Source organism: Dama dama, chromosome 31 (genome assembly GCF_033118175.1).
Source record: "Dama dama isolate Ldn47 chromosome 31, ASM3311817v1, whole genome shotgun sequence".
Lineage (NCBI taxonomy): Eukaryota > Metazoa > Chordata > Mammalia > Artiodactyla > Cervidae > Dama > Dama dama.
The window spans coordinates 15,273,494-15,290,998 of NC_083711.1; positions in this window are offsets into that span (position 1 = coordinate 15,273,494).

Sequence of the window (17,505 nt, forward strand, 5' to 3'; positions counted from 1 at the left end):
TGGGTGCAGTAACAAAGACCCAGCACAACCAAAATTAAAATAAATTAATTTAAAAAATAATAAATCTCTTGGTTGGCTACCAGGAATCTCAATTTAACACCTCCATTGATTTAACAGAGCTTCAAAAAAAGAAGGACAATCTCATATCTGGTTTAGTTAGTGTTAGTTGCTTTGTCGTGTCTGACTCTTTGTGACCCTGTAGATGGTAGCCCACCAGGCTCTGTCCATGGAATTCTCCAGGCAAGAATACTGGAGTGGGTTGCCATTCCCTTTGCCAGGAGATCTTCCTGACTCAGGGATCAAACCTGGGACTCCTACATTGCAGGCGGGTTCTTTACCATCTGAGTCACCAGGGAAACCTATAAAGATACCAATGTAAAAATCCTAGGTCAATTATCAACAATGAAAGTTAACAATAAAATTGTGAAAAATCAAGCAGCAGTAATTTCAGAAAACCAAAAAATAAAAAAAAGATGTTCTCTAATAAAAGGCTTTGAAAATATAATTAATAATTGGGATGGGGAGCACATGTAAATCCATGGCTGGTTTATGTCAGTGTATGGCAAAAGCCACTACAGTATTGTAAAGTAATTAGCCTCCAACTAATAAAAATAAATGGAAAAAAAAAGAAAATATAGTTAATAATTGTAATTTTTCAAAAGAGAAAATTATAATATCATTATGATTGCTACATAATAAATCAGAATAGTAAATAGAATAGTAAGTTCAGTTCAGTCACTCAGTCATGTCCAACTCTTTGTGACCCCATGAACCACAGCTTGCCAGGCTTCCCTGTCCATCATCAACTCCCAGAGTTTACTCAAACTCATGTCCATCGAGTCGGTGATGCCATCCAACCACCTCATCCTCCATCATCTCCTTCTCCTCTCGCCCTCAATCTTTCCCAGCATCAGGGTCTTTGCAAATGAGTCCGCTCTTCACATGAGGTGGTCAAAGTATTGGAGTTTCAGCTTCAACATCAGTCCTTCTAATGAACACCCAGGATTGATCTCCTTTAGGATGGACTGGTTGGATCTCCTTGCAGTCCAAGGGACTCTCAAGAGTTTTCTTCAATAGAATAGTAAAGATATTTATAAATTACAAAAATAAGTATCAACCTCATACTTTCTTAAAAATACCTAAAAATATCCAATTAATAGAAAACTTCCTGGATTAAGATACATATCTCTCCCCAGTTTTCTACTTCTGTGGCAGCTTCTACTCATGTACAATTTGCAAAACGAAAATCACACAACAGGAAAATAAGATTGAAAAAGAGATCATTGTAATGACATAAAATAGAAAACAAATTGGATGAAATGATTAGAAAAGCAGTGAATGGCCATCTCTATCATATTTAAAATTTACTGTGTTTATCAGAGCAAATCTTTAAAAATATCTTTTCTCTAATTATTAGAATTTTTACAGCAAATTTGTTTTGCTTGGTTTGCTGACTATAAAAAGTACAGCCCCTTAAAGTAGATGACCTAACTAATTTTTCACAGGGTAAAAATTTATTCAAGATTTAAAATAAAAAACAACTCTGAAAATGTATTATATGTGCCTGTCTTTCTAAAATATTCCAAAATGATATGACTGAAGAAAGTATTCATGACCTAGCTCTTCATGGTTCCTCAGGCACTTAACAAGCAACAAAAAAATAAGGTTTTTAGCCATGAAAGATTAAACTTGTTTTAGAAGTGACTGGGAGTAAGGCAATTTTGTAAAAAGCATTGTTTTAAATTTTAAAATGATAGGTTTTACACAGACACACTTTCTGAATAAGGATATAAGAAATCAGAGGAAAAGTTTACTTCTCAAACTAGTGAATTGTAAGAATCAGACTACAATACTACAAGTCACCAGTCAATGTGAATGTATGCCAAACTTCCCATGGGCAATAACAGGAAAAACAAGTACATTTCTAACATAGTCATTGAAAGAAAACATAAAGCAAAAATACATAAAGTTGAACAGTAAATATTGTAATTCCCACTTTTCCCATCAGGAAACAGATTCAGATGTGAGTAAAAAAATAGGCATTATATAGGTATTAATTTGAGCATTAAGTTCTAAGGATCTTTTATTTTTTTTAATTTATTGGAATAAAGTTGACTTACAATGCTGTGTTAATTTCAGGGGTACAGCAATGTAAATCATATCCATTCTCTTCCATTTCCTCACATAGATTATTACAGTAGAGTTCTCTTTTTATACAGTAGGTCCTTATTAGTTATCTATTCTTTATATAGTAAATAGTATGTATATGCTAATCTCAATCTCCCAATTTATCACTTTCCCCCATGTTTCCCCTCTGATAATCATAAATTTGATTTTGAAATCTGAGTGTCTCTGTTTTGCAAATAAGTTCATTTCCATCATTTTTATTAGGTTCCATATACAAATGATATCCTATGCTATTTTGCTATTTGTCTTTGATATATTTCACTTAGTATGATCATCTCTATATCATCCATGTTGCTGCAAATGGCATTATTTTATTTTTTTATGGCTAAATAATTACCTATAATCTTGACACTGTCTTAAGGATGACGGGCAAATCGCTGAAAAATAGTCACATATTCTTTCTCTTCATTTCTCTCAGACACAGAGAGAGAGATAGTGAAGCCATCAGATCAGCAAATTTTGTTAAAGAAGCAAAGATGAGCTCTTGAAAATATGAGAGATGTTTTTAGATTTAATAGGAGGGAGAACTCTCGTGACCTCAATGTGTGTGGACTTATAAGACCACATAAGGAAGGAAAGAACAGGCACCCTCACAGAGATGATACAGGAAAACATGCAAGATCCTTGCCTAAGGGAACCAACAATCCAACCCTATTTAAAACCACGTATTTTAGAAAATAATTTATTATTGTCTATTGTCTGTACTGGGCTGGATAATTTGCCCTTTAGTCCAACGTCTAAACAGAGAACAGAAAGTATTTTCAGAAATGACTATATAGTAAATATTTTAGGCTTCTGAACTAAGAAGAAAAATAGAGTGTATATATGTATATATATATATTTTATATATTGGATATATATCCAATAAAAACATAAACATTTAAAGTTATTTAAAAATACTACTAACCCAAAAGCCACACAAAAATTAGCAGCAGGCCAAGATCTGACCAAAGGACTATATTCTGCTAAACTTTGATATAGAACATGAAAAATTAAGCAAGTGTTTTATGAGGATTACATACTTGCAAAAATATAAAATTTGAACATAGATGTACAAAAAAGATCTTCATGACCTAGATAATCATGATAGTGTGATCACTCACACTCACCTAGAGCCAGACATCCTGGAATGTGAAGTCAAGTGGACCTTAGGAAGCATCACTATGAACAAAGCTAGTAGAGGTGATGGAATTCCAGTTGAGCTATTTCAAATCATAAAAGATGATGCTGTGAAAGTGCTGCACTCAATATGTCAGCAAATTGGGAAAACTCAGCAGTGGCCACAGGACTGGAAAAAGTCAGTTTTCATTTCAATCCCAAAGAAAGGCAATGCCAAAGAATGCTCAAACTACTGCACAATTGCACTCATCTCACACGCTAGTAAAGTAATGCTTAAAATTCTCCAAGCCAGGCTTCAGCAATATGTGAACCGTGAACTTTCAGATGTTCAAGCTGGTTTTAGAAAAGGCAGAGGAACCAGAGATCAAACTGCCAACATCTGCTGGCCATCAAAAAAGCAAGAGAGTTCCCGAAAAGCATCTATTTCTGCTTCATTGATGATGGCAAAGCCTTTGACTGTGTGGGTCACAATAAACTGTGGAAAATTCTTAAAGTGATGGGAATACCAGACCACCTGACCTGACTCTTGAGAATCCTGTATGCAGGTCAGGAAGCAACAGTTAGAACTGGACATGGAACAACAGACTGATTCCAATAGGAAAAGGAGTACGTCAAGGCTGTATAGTGTCACCCTGCTTATTTAACTTATGTGCAGAGTACATCATGAGACATGCTGGGCTGGATGAAGCACAAGCTGGAATCAAGATTTCCAGGAGAAATATCAGTAACAGAAAGTGGCAGAAAGTGAAGAAGAACTAAAGAGCTTCTTGATAAAAGTGAAAGAGGAGAGTGAAAAAGTTGGCTTAAAACACAACATTCAAAAAATTAAGATCACGGCATCCGGTCCCATGCCTTCACACCAAATAGATGGGGAAACAATGGAAACAGTGACAGACTTTATTTTGGGGGGGCTCCAAAATCACTGTAGATGGTGACTGCAGTCATGAAATTAAAAGATGTTTTCTCCTTGGAAGAAAAGTTATGACCTACCTAGACAGCATATTAAAAGGCAGACATTACTTTGCCAACAAAGGTCTGTCTAGTAAAAGCTATGGTTTTTCTAGTAGTCATGTATGGATGTGAGAGTTGGACCATAAAGAAAGCTGAGTGCTGAAGAATTGATGTTTTTGAACTCTGGTGTTGGAGAAGACTCTTGAGAATCCATTGGACTGCAAGGAGATCAAACCAGTCAATCCTAAAGGAAATCAGCCCTGAATATTCATTGAAGGACTGATGCTGAAGCTGAAGTTGCAAACTTTGGCCACCTGATGTGAAGAACTGACTCATTGAAAAAGCCCCTGATGCTGGGAAAGATTGAAGGCAGGAGGAGAAGGAGATGACAGAGGATGAGATGGTTGGATGGCATCACCGACTTGATGGACATGAGTTTGAGCAAGCTCTGGAAGTTGGGGATGGACAGGGAAGCCTGGTATCCTGTAGCCCATGAGTTTCACAAAGAGTCAGACATGACTGAGTGCCTGAACTGAAATGAACTGAGAGCAGACAGTACAAAACAAGAAGCAGAAAGAGCCACCTATGATTCCTTTTGTCAGAAATGCCCAGAAGGTATAGAAATGTCCCTAAATTGGAGCTCCAAGGCCTCCTAATAGAGAAATATACTCCCCAGTGCAAGAGGGATGTGGTTAAGTTTTCTCTCTCCATACCTAGAGAACATCTCTGATGTGAAACAGAGAAGATATATAATTAGAGCTCTATGGGCCTGATATATGAATGTAAGCTTCACAGCATCCAAAGAGCATCCAAAGCTGGAGTTATGATCCTGTCTCTGGCTTACAATAAAAATTCAAATAAAAAAGGAGGGTCCCCAGAAAGTAGCTAAAAGTTGGGGAAATATATCCTTAAGATAATCAAACTCTATCGCAGATGCTAGGGTGAGGCTATTTTTAACCCTACTTTGTAAGGTCTGTAAATAATCCTTCTTAGTTATGCTCTGTAGTTATTCTCCTTCAGAGTGAATTAAGCACAATTTAAAATGAAGAAAAGTCCCCCACCCTCTCTCCTTCTGCCAGGTAAGGGTATAGCACTTCCTGCCAAAAGACTCCCAAATAAATAAATTGCACTAAACTCATGCTCTTGGATCTGGACAAATGTTTCCAGAATGCAGCTATCAACCTGTCACTGAGGTAGGGGCAAGGAGCCTTTCTTATCTGGCAAGTATTAAAGAATGTTGGGTGAATTAAGTTTACTACCACTATATCTCACGGGAGAGGGTAGGCTAATAAAACAAAAGTGTGGGCTGATTAATTCTTTGTGTTTATTGGCAGGGCCTTTTTAAGATATTCCACCACATACTCCCTGGGTTTATATTATGTTGGAGATGTCTAATATGTTTCTAAAATCCATTATTCAGGAATAGAGGGAGAAAAGTCTCCATCTTTTATGTGCCAGGCCATGAAAGAAAGTGATCATTGAAAAAAATACAAGAAGCCTTTGTCCTAGGTAAGTTTCACATAAAATTCTGCATGTTAGAATTCGGAATTGCTTTGGGATCCTTCCAGGCAATAGCCCATGGGGTGACAGGACAAAATAAAGGAGGAAATGTGCTATCTAAGCTTAATATGTGCATTTCTTAAAATGAGGTTCTATCTAAAGTAATTCAGAGTGCTTGCCCACTGGGTCAGCTTCCAAACAATTTCTGAAAACATTATTTATATTTGGTGAATAAAGAATACCAGGTTACAGACACAATTTAGATTGCATTTAGAGAGCAGAGGATTGGTAGCTGGAAAGCCAAATTGAGCTGAATGTTTTTGCTACTATATTATCGTAAAGAAATTTCATTTCTAAATAAATCCCAACAGACTAAGCAATTGATTGGCATTATGAAACCATGAGTTTATTATTGTATAATTCTTTCTTTAATTCATTTGTTCATTCATTCATTCAACAAGACTGTTTATGTGTAGCCTCATGCTTAATGCTGGAATATAGTCCCCAAGCCCAGGCAATTTATATTTGAGGGTAATTTCTATCAACTCATCCTAAAGTTAAGATTCTTAAAACGTATAGTAGTAGTGCATGAGTGTTCAGTTGCTAAATTGTGTCTGACTCTTTGCCACCCCTTGCACTGTAGCCCACCAGACTCTTCTGTCCATGAAATTTTCCAGGCAAGAACACGGGAGTGTGTTGTTATTTCCTTCTCTAGGAGATCTTCCTGATCCAGGGATTGAACATCTAAGTCTCCTACATTGGAAGGCAGATTCTTTATCATTGAGCCACATGGGAAGTCCATATAGTAATAGTATATAAAGTAAGTAAGAAAAAACAGTATATGGGAATTTACATAAAGAATGACTCCACCTTAAGATCAGATAATGAACATAATAGGATATTGTTATATTCAGAGACCAGTTTGCTTGCAGTTTAATGGCATTATTTTTGAAACCTGTATGTATTTCTTCTGCTTTAGATTTTGATCGATGATTGAATAGATTGGCGTGAAGAATGGGCTAAGAAAAGCAAGAACTCTTCAATAAAATGACATAAAACAAAGGAATTTTCATATCTTAAATATTTCAGCTATACCTGCTTTTTTTCAAAGATCAGGAATCCAGGAGTCATAATGATTCCCTTCTCTTCCTTACCAGCTTCTTGATATCCCATTGCCCCACCAAGCCAACCTACTAATTCTATGCTCTTAAAATACCTCAGAGACAGCCCTTACTCTCCATTCTCATTGTCACTATCTTAATTTTCCTTAGATTAACAAAATAGTCATTATGTGTTTTTTCTGCCTTCTTTTGATCCATGCTCTGTATTTATTCCCACATGTCACACAGAGCTCATTCTGAAACCCATTCTTCTTTCTTTAAGTAGAGTCTCCAGTGGTTATCCAAGCCTAGAGTGCACCACATAAATTCCAAATGCTTTAGGGTCACATACAGGGCCATTCCATATCTATTCTCTTCCTGCCTTACTGGGCTTTAATAAACACCACAGTCCCATATAGTACTCTGCATTCTGGCCCCTGAAACATCTCAGTCACCATCATGCATCTATTTTTTGTAATGCTTTTCTTCCTCAGTGGCTAATCCCCCTCAACCTTCATCCATCTGGTAAAAACTCAGTGTTCAAGACTCAGTTCAACTGCCTGCTTCTCCTCAAACCTTTCTAAGCACGACCTACTCTTCTAACATACTCTTCAGTGGAGAGTTAGCTACTTCCTCTTCTGTGCTCCATAGTAGACACTCTAAAACTTTATTACAGGAATCTGTCTAAGGATTCGATGAACATGAATCGAATCCTTTGATAGGATGGATTCAATGACATGAATTTGAGCAAACTCCAGGAGACAGTGCAAGACCGAGGAGCCTGGCGTGCTACAGTCCATGAGGTTGCAAAGATTTGGACACAGCATAGTGACTGAGCAACAACAACCTAATGATTTGTCCAAACCATTAGCCATCAAACTCCTTAGGAACATAAGCTGTTGAACTCACAATTCTTTTCCCAGTGTCTTATGCAAAAAAACCTGATGTATATGAAATTCAGCTCTTATTTATTTAAAAAGAAAATCAGTGAACACATAAATATAAAATTCACTTCTTTTTTAATATAGTTCACCCAAAAGAGAGCAGGATACAATATATATACAGGTGACTAAAAGAACATGAATATTTTCAAGTGATGAATCTGAGATTTTTTTTCATGTTTTAGAGAAATAATTGACTCTACAAGTTTAAGGCATACAGCATGATAGTTTAATATGCATATATTATGAAATGATTGTAGTAGGTCAACTAATATTCATCTTCTCATATAGATACAATAAAAAGAAAAGAAAGAAAGAAAAAAGGAAGGAAATTCTTGTGATGAGAAGTTTTAGGATTTACTCTCTTTTCTATATATTCTTCAGCATAGTTGTCTATAGTCATGGTATTGTACATTGCATCCTTATTTATCTTACAGCTAGAAGTTTGTATCTTTTGACCGCCTTCCTTCAATTCCCCTTCTGTCACTTGCCACTTCTGATAACTAATCTAATCTTTTCTGCTGTGAGTACTTTGTTTATGTTTCTATTTAGATTTCAGACATAAGTGAGATCATACAGTATTTATCTCTCTTTGTCTGACTTATTTCCCTTAACATAATGCATGCAAGATCCAACCATGTTGTTGCAAATGGAAGGATTCTTTACCTTCTTATGGCTGAATAATGTTCCATTGTACATATAATCACAATTTCTTTATTATTCATCCATCAAGAGACATTTACATTGTTTCCATGTCTTGGTTATTGTAGATAATACTGCTATGAGCATGGGAGTCCAGACACCTTTTTGAATTAGTCTTTCCAATTATTTTGCATATATTCCAAGAGATGGAATTGCTGGCTTTTGTGGTAGTTCTATTTTTAATTATAAAAATTTCCATGGATGGGGGAGCATGTGGGCTACAGTCCATGGGGTCACAAACCATAGGACATGACTGAGCTACTTCACTTATTTTTAATTATTGGAGGAAATTCCATACTGTTTTTATAATAGCTGTACCAATAGTGGTACCAACAATGCCTGTATCCCCTCTCCTCCACATACATTCGTTATCATTCATTAGTATTTGTTAGCATTTGTTATCTCTTTTTGGTGATGGTCATTCTATCAGAAATGAGATGATATCTCATTGATATTTTAATTTGCATTACCTAGTAATGTTGAGCCTGTCTTCATGGACCTGATGGCCTTTTGTGTATCTATTTTTGAGAAAGCCTACTCAAGTTCAAAGAATGTCTTAAATGTCAAATAAGAAAACAAAATCCAGTTTCAGAAGAGGTGCAGTTCCCTATGTTTCTCTGAGATACTGCACATTGTGCTGGTTTCTTGCCCTTTCATTCAGGAAAAACAAAGACAAATACAATTCACAGCACTTTAGACTACAAACTCTGCAAAATAGAAAATAGGAAGACAAGGAGAAGGAAGGAAGAAGGACAGAGGAGGAAAAGAGGAAAGGTAGAAAAAAACATAGACACTCCCACCAGTTTTTTATTAGGCTACACCTTTTCGATGACACCTATCTAGTTATAGAGGGTTTCCCAAGTGACTCAGTGGTAAAGAACCTGCCTGCCAATGCAGGAGACACGAGTTCAATCCCTGGGTCAAGAAGATCCCCTGGAGAAGGAAATGACAACCCACTGCAATATTCTTGCCTGGAATATCCCATGGACAGAGGAGCCTGGTAGGTTACAGTCCATGGAGTCGCAAAAGAGTTGTACATTACTTAGCAACTAAACAACAACATCTAGTTACAGACTGATACATATAGAATTTGGCCCCATATCTGTTTCAGTCATCTGTACTTGCTAAACCTATTCTGATATCCTATATAATTTTTTCTTGCTGGACTTGAGCAAAAATCTTTCCACTTGCATAAACCCTTACAGTCTCTGTCCCTGACTGATGCTAACTTCTCCAAACTTGTATAACAAAATTGGAAGCACAAATGAACAATCAATCCTTCATTTAATTCAGTTCTTTAAAAAATAATTGTTGTTTAGTCACCCAGCCATGTCTTTGTGGACTTTATAGCTTATGGTGAACATGTTGGATTTGTGATCTCCGAAGAAGATTTAGCTTCGGGACCAGGGACTGAGCTTGATCACTAAAGAGCTTTTGTGTAACAGAGTTTTATTAAAGTAAGAAGAGACAGAGAAAGCTTCTGTCATAGACATCAGAAGCGGGATGGAGAGTGCCCCCCTCGCTAGTGTTAGCAAGAGAGTTATATACTTTTTTTTAATTAGCCATTACAATAAATCAAAATAATGTCTCAAGGTTGCAAAGATCTTACCAGACCCACTCCCATAATTTACATTTTAAAATAACAGGATTAGCCAAAAGGTTTTCAGGAAAGAGAAACTGTCCTGAAGCAGGATACATTGTTGTTATATAATCCTTAGTACGGAGTTTAAACTGAGTTGTTTGTTGTGTAATCATCAGTTCCAGACTTAAAGAAAAAAAATGTTTTATGTGACTAAAACTAAGGAATGTAGAGGAAAAAAGATATTTGTCCTTTCCTCCTCCTTGAGAATTCCAGATCCCTATCTCCGCTTTGAGAATCCCAGACCCCTTTCTCCTCCTCAGGGACCCTGGACTTCTTATCAACCTGCCTAGTAATCAATCTGCCTCTCAGATTGCAGCACATCTGCTTACTGTCCTTCACAATCTCCTGGAGTTTGCTCAAATTTATACCCATTGAACCAGTGATGTCATCCAACCATCTCATCCTCTGTTGTCCATTCTCCTCCTGCCTTCAATCAAAAAAGTAGTTACCTCTAAGGACACAGTTTAGGAGGAAGGCCTTAGGGTAGTAATTATACATGCATGCATGCTCAGTCACTTCAGTCATGTCTGACTCTTTGTCACAATGTGGACTGTGGCCCACCAGTTCATGGGTTACATATAGGCTCCTCTGTCCATGGGATTCTCTAGCAAGAATACTGGAGTGGGCTGCTGTGCCCTCCTCCGGGTAATCTCCCCCACCCAGAGATCGAAACTGGGTCTCCTGCGATGCAGGTTCATTCTTTATCACTGAGCCATCAGGGAAACCCAGTAATTACATATATACCCCAAATCTTAGAGGTAGTAAAGGATAATAGAAAGGGCACAAGAAGAAAAAAGCAAGCAAAACTGTTTAAAATCTAGAATAAAGGTACACGTGAAATGCCTAGGTATTCTAAAAGCAAAATAGCACTGTTTTATTCAATTGTTTAATAACTGTTAAAATCCAGTTATTTATAATGTGTCCTAACTTTTACATCTCTAAATTAGTGTTTTGCTAGTCTCTGACACTGTTTCCTTAGAATGTGGATTCAATCTAAGTTACATTTAATCCTAATTCTTTTTTCTGTCTTTCTGTATTCTTTCCTAGAACCTGAAATTCTAAGAGAAACTGCTCATCTTATTCTCCCTGTAGTCCTCTTTCTTCACACTCCATTCATTACTTTAAAATCAATGAATGCATCATTTTATCAGCTTCTGGTAAAGATCCAGTGAAAGAAGAGGTACTAAACTTATGTGCTAAATCACTGCAGTCGTGTCAGACTCTTTGGAACACTATGGACTGTAGACCACCAGGTTCCTCTATTCACAGGATTCTCCAGGCAAGAATACTGGAGTTCATTGCCATACCCTCCTCCAGGGGATCTTCCCAACCCAGGGACTGAACTCGCATCTCTTACATCTCCTGCATTGACCTATGCATTCTTTACCACTAACACCACCTAAAAGTGAAAAGTGAAAGTGCAAGTCACTCAGTCGTGTCCGACTGTTTGTGACCTCATGGATTTTACAGACCATGGAATTCTTTAGGCCAGAATACTGAAGTGGGTAGCCTTTCCCATCTCCAGGAATTTTCCCAACGAAACCAGGTCTCCCACATCACCTGGGAAATCCATTAATCATATATAACTGGTGATGAGGAAATTAAGCCACAGAGGGGTAAAGTATTGGGTTAGCTAAAAAGTTCATTGCTATTGTTCTGTTGCCTAGCCATGTCTGACTCTTTGTGACCCCATGAACTGCAACACACCAGGATTACTTGACCTTCATCATCCCCAGGTATTTGCTCAAACTTGTGTCCATCGAGTTGGAGATACCATCTACCCATTTCATCCTCTACCATCCCCTTTTCCCCCTGCCCTCAATCTTCCTGAGTATTAGGGTCATTTCCAATGAGGCAACTCTTCGAATCAGGTGGCCAAAGTATTGGAGTTTCAGCTTCAGCATCAGTCCTTCCAGTGAATATTCAGGATTGATTTCCTTTAGGATTGAATGGTTTGATCTCCTTGCAGTCCAAGGGACTCTCAAGAGTCTTCTCTAGCACCATGATTTGAAAGTATCAATTCTTCGACCCTTATCCTTCTTTATGGTACAACTCTCATCTGTACATGACCACTGGAACAACCATAGCTTTGATTAAACGGGCCTTTGTTGGCAAGATGATGTCTCCATTTTTTAATAAGCTATCTAGGTCCATCATAGTTTGTCTTTCAAGGAGGAAATGTTTTTTAATTTCATGGTTGCAGTCACTGTCCACAGTGATTTTGGAGCCAAAGAAAATGAAATCTGTCACTTGTTTTCATTATTTCCCCATATATTTGACATGAAGTGATGGGATTGTATGCTATCAACTTTGTTTTTTGAATGTTGAATTTTAAGGCAGCTTTTTCACTCTCTTCTTTCACCTTCATCAAGAGGCTGTTTAGTTCCTCTTCACTTTCTGATGTAAGGGTGGTATCATCTGTGTATCTGGGGTTGTTGATACTTCTCTCAGAAAACTTGATTCCAACTTTTGATTCATCCAGCCTGGAGTTTCACATGATGTACTTTGCATGTAAGTTAATTAAGCAGGGTGACAATATATAACCTTGACATATTCCTTTCCCAATTTAGAACCAGTCCATTGTTCCATGTCCAGTTCTAACTATCACTTCTTGACCTGCACACATGTTTCTCAGTAGGCAGGTAAGGTGGTCTGGTATCCCATGTTCTTAAGAATCTTTAAGAAACAAGTATGTTGATGCATGGTGGTGGTTTAGTCACTAATTTCTGTCTGACTCCTGTGACCTCATGGATTGTAGCCTGCCAGGCTCATCTGTCCATGGGATTCTCCAGGCAAGAATACTGGAGTGGGTTGCCATTTCTTTCTCCAGTGTTGATGGATACTTAACCCCAAATTTGTCATCTAATATTTTCTGGCATTCTATTCATCATTCATTAATACTTAATCCCAAAGAACAAAATCAGTCATTTGAAAAGAAGTACATCATAGAGTTTATTGAAATGTTGATGAATGATGAATAGAATGTCAGATAAAAATTAGATGACAAATTTTGATTGATAACTGCAAAGAATCAGTATGTTTGCTTATGAACAGGGATTCCCTAGTGGTCCAGTAGTAAAGAATCCACCTGCCAATTTAGGAGAAGCAGGTTTGATCCCTGTGTCGGAAATTCCCCTGGAAGATGAAATGGCAACCCACTCCAGTATTCTTGCCTGGAAAATTCCATGGACAGAGGAGCCTTATGGGCTACAGTCCATGGGGTCGCCAAGAGTCAGACACATGACTGAGCAATTGAACACAACACATACACATGCTTATGAACTGTCCATGAGAGTCAATGTCTTTTTGAAACAGCATTCAATTGGAAATGCATTCCTTTAAAATTCTGATAGATTATTATTTTAGAAACTATTTAAGAAAAGAATAAAAAACATTTAGTAGCAATATATGTTACATTATTGAGATTTATACAAAGTATGGAGGATATGAGTATTTGATACTGTGAAGTGGTAGTAGTAGCTGGTCAAAACAACCGTTAGAAAGGATTTTCAATCATGGTTTAAAAACCTCAGAGAGGAACTTCACTGGTGGTCCCTATGCAGGGGCCAGGGTTTGACCGCTGGTCAGGGATCTAGATCCCACATGTGACAAGTAAGACCCAGTGCAACCAAATACATACAGAATTTTTTTTTAAACCTCAGAGAGCTGCCAAAAGGCTTAAGTAAGGAAATATTTGCACTACATTTAGTATGGCCACTGGCACAGAATGAGTACAATGTCAGTTTCTGTATAAAAACAAACAAAAAACTGAAATGAATATTTTGTTTTGGTTTAGATCTGGGTGTCCTTGCATTGCTACATAATACATTATTGGTAGACTGAAGAAAGCAGATCTAATCTCACCAATGCTGGTGGGCACCAGCCAATCCTGAGGGCCTGGAAGAGGAAGGATGGTTTGCTCTATTTGAGCTGAGACATTCATCTTCTCCTGTGTTTGGGCAAGGATGTTCCCAATCATCACACATTCCAAATTGTGCTAAATTACACTATCAGCTTTCCTGGGTCTCCAGCTTGAAAACTGTGGAATTTAGCTTCCATAATTGTCTCACCCAATTCCCATAATAAGTTTTCTTTATGCACACAACACACACACACACACACACACACACACACACATTCTACTAGTTCTGTTTCTATGGAGAACCCCAATTAATACACCATCCAGTATTAAGATAGTCAACATATTCATCACCTATAAGTTACCTCATCAATCTTGCCTTCACTCTTCCCAAACCAGGAATTCCCTTACATAATTCCTGTCACTCTTGATTAGACTGTACCTATACTGAACTTTGTAAACAAAGTCATGTCTCTACTTTTTAATATGGTATATGGGTTTGTCAGCGTATTACAGAAGAGATGTTACTTTGATAACAAAGATCTGTATAGTCAAAGCTATGGTTTTTCCAGTACTCAGTATGGATGTGAGAGTTGGACCATAAAGAAGGCTGAGCACAGAAGAATAGATGCTTTTGAACTGTGTTGGTGGAGAACACTCTTGAGAGTCTCTTGGACTGCAAGGTGATCAAACCAGTCCATCCTAAAGGAAATCAGTCCTGAATATTTATTGGAAGAACTGATGCTGAAGCTGAAGCTGCAATACTTTAGCCACCTGATGCAAAGAGCTGACCCTCATTAGAAAAGACGCTGATGCTGGAAAAGATTGAGGGCAGGAGGAAAAGGAGACAACAGAGGATGAGATGGTTGGATGGCATCACCGATTCAATGGACATGAGTTTGAGGAAGCTCCAGGAGATGGTGAAGGACAGGGAAGCCTGGCGTACTGCAGTCCACAGAGTCACAAAGAGTCAGACATGGCTAGGCGACAGAACAGCAACAAATTGCTTGTTGTTTCTGTTTATGTGGCTTCTTTCACTCAGCATAATTATTTTGTGACCCGCCGATGTTAAGAGCTTCCCTCGTGGCTCAGCTGATAAAAAAATCTGCCTGCAATGTGGGATATCTGGATTCAATCCCTGGGTTGGGAAGATCCCCTGGAGAAGGAAAAGGCTACCTATGCAATATTCTGGCCTGGAGAATTCCATGAACTGCCTAGTCCATGCGGTTGCAAACAGTCGGACACAGCTGAGCGACTTTCACTATGTTGTTACATTTATCAATAGATGATTTTTTTTTCATTCAGTGTGTTCTTCCATTGTTAGGTTATATCACCATTTGTTAATCCATGTGATGGATTATTTCCAGTTTTTAGTTATTACAAATAAAGCTATTCAAACACTTGTATACAGTTTTTTGTATGGACGTATGTTTTCATTTCCTTGGGACAAGCACCTGGGAGTGGATAGCTGGATCTTGTAAAAGCTACACATCTATTTTTAAGGAAAACTGCCAAACTTTTTTCCAATGCAATTGTACCATTTTCTTTTTCCACCAGCAGAGTGTCAGTGTTCCAATTCCTCCACATCACTGCCAATGATTAACATGTCCAGTCATTCTAAATATAGCCATTTCAATAGGTGTGTAGTGATATCTTATTAAGGTTTACTTTTCATTTTCCTAGTGACCAATACACTTAGTTATTATATATTTGCCATCAATATATATTATTAGGAACATTATCAAGTGGTGCAATTATCACCATAAATCAGTTTTAGAACATTTTTGCAATCTCCTCTAACAAGATCTCTTGTAGCCATTTACAGTTAATCCTTATTCCCACCCTCAGCCTCAGGCAACTAGTCATTTAGTTTCTGGTCTATAAATTTGCTTTTTATAGACATTTAGTATAAATAGAATCATAAACTATGTGATCTCTTGTGCCCGGCTTTGTTCACTTGGCACAATGGTTTTGAGGGTCAGCATGATGTAGCATGTATCAGTTGTTCGTTTGTTTTATTGCTGAATAGTAATCCACTGTAAGAATATAACAATTTTTATCCATTCAGCTACTGAGGAGGATTTAGTTTGTTTCCAGTTTTGGGCAATTATGAATAATGCTGCTATAAACATTTAGCCTACAAATCTTTATATGGGCAGATATTTAGGTATAGATTGAAATGCACTTGTTTGCAAATGGATACTGTCATGGACTGAAGTGAATGCCCCCATAATCCATATGTTGCAGTTTTAACCCCCCAGAACCTCGGAATGTGACTTTACTTGGAGATTGAGTCCTTAAAGAGGTAATTAAGGTAAAAAAAAAAAGGGGGGGGAGGGACAAAGATATGCTCTAATGAAAAGAGGAGATTAGGACACCACAAACATAGAGGGAAGACCATGTGGAGACAGCAGAAAAAGCCATCCACAAGTTAAGGAGAGAAACTTCAGAAGAAACTAACCCTCCTAACAACTTGACCTTGGACTTTTATGATCCAACCTGTGAGAAATAAATTTCTATTGTCTCTCAGTTCATAAAATTTTTTTAATTAATTTATTTATTTTACTTTATAACATTGTATTGGTTTTGCCATACATTGACTTGAATCCACCATGGGTGTACATGTGTACATGGGTGTACATCCCGAACCCCACTCCCTTCTCCGTCCCCATCCCATACCTCTGGGTCATCCCAGTGCACCAGCCCCAAGCATCCTGTATCACGCATCAAACCTGGACTGGCGATTCGTTTCACGTATGATAATTTACATGTTTCAATGTCATTCTCCCATATCACCCCACCCTTGCCCTCACAGAGTCCAGTTCTAATGAGGTGGATGAAATTGGAGCCTATCATAAAATTTTATATGGCAGCCCTAGCAAACTAACACACTGAGATCCATTTGTTCCCTTAACATTTGTTCAAAAAAGTAAATCTTTCTCCTCTGAATTGTCTATGTATGTATGTATGTCTCTGTCCATATTTATGGGTTTATTTATAAACTTTCTATGCTGCTCAATTGATTTATATTTTTACTTTTAAATACTACATTTTCTTGATTAATGAAGATTTATATTGTCTTGAAATCAGGTACTGTTCATCCCCTATTTTTGTTTTTTCCTAAGTTGCTTTGATTATTATAAGTCATTTACATTTCCAGTCAGAATCAAATTGTTCAGAAATTCCTTCTAGGGTTTTAATGGAGAATGAAGTGCATTTATAGGTCATTTTCAGAAGATTTGATTTCTTAACCATATTGAGTCTTCTGAAACATTAAAAACAAGTATAACTTCCAATTCATTTAGATCTTCTGCACTAGTTGTAAAGAATTCACCTGCCAATGCAGGAGACTTAAAAGACACGGGTTTGATTCCTGGGTCAGGAAGATCCCCTTGAAGAGGGCATGGCAATCCACTCCAGTATTCTTGACTAGTGAACCCCATGGACAGAGAAGCCTGGCAAGTTACGGTCCATACAGTCCCAAAGAGTCGGACACGACTGAAG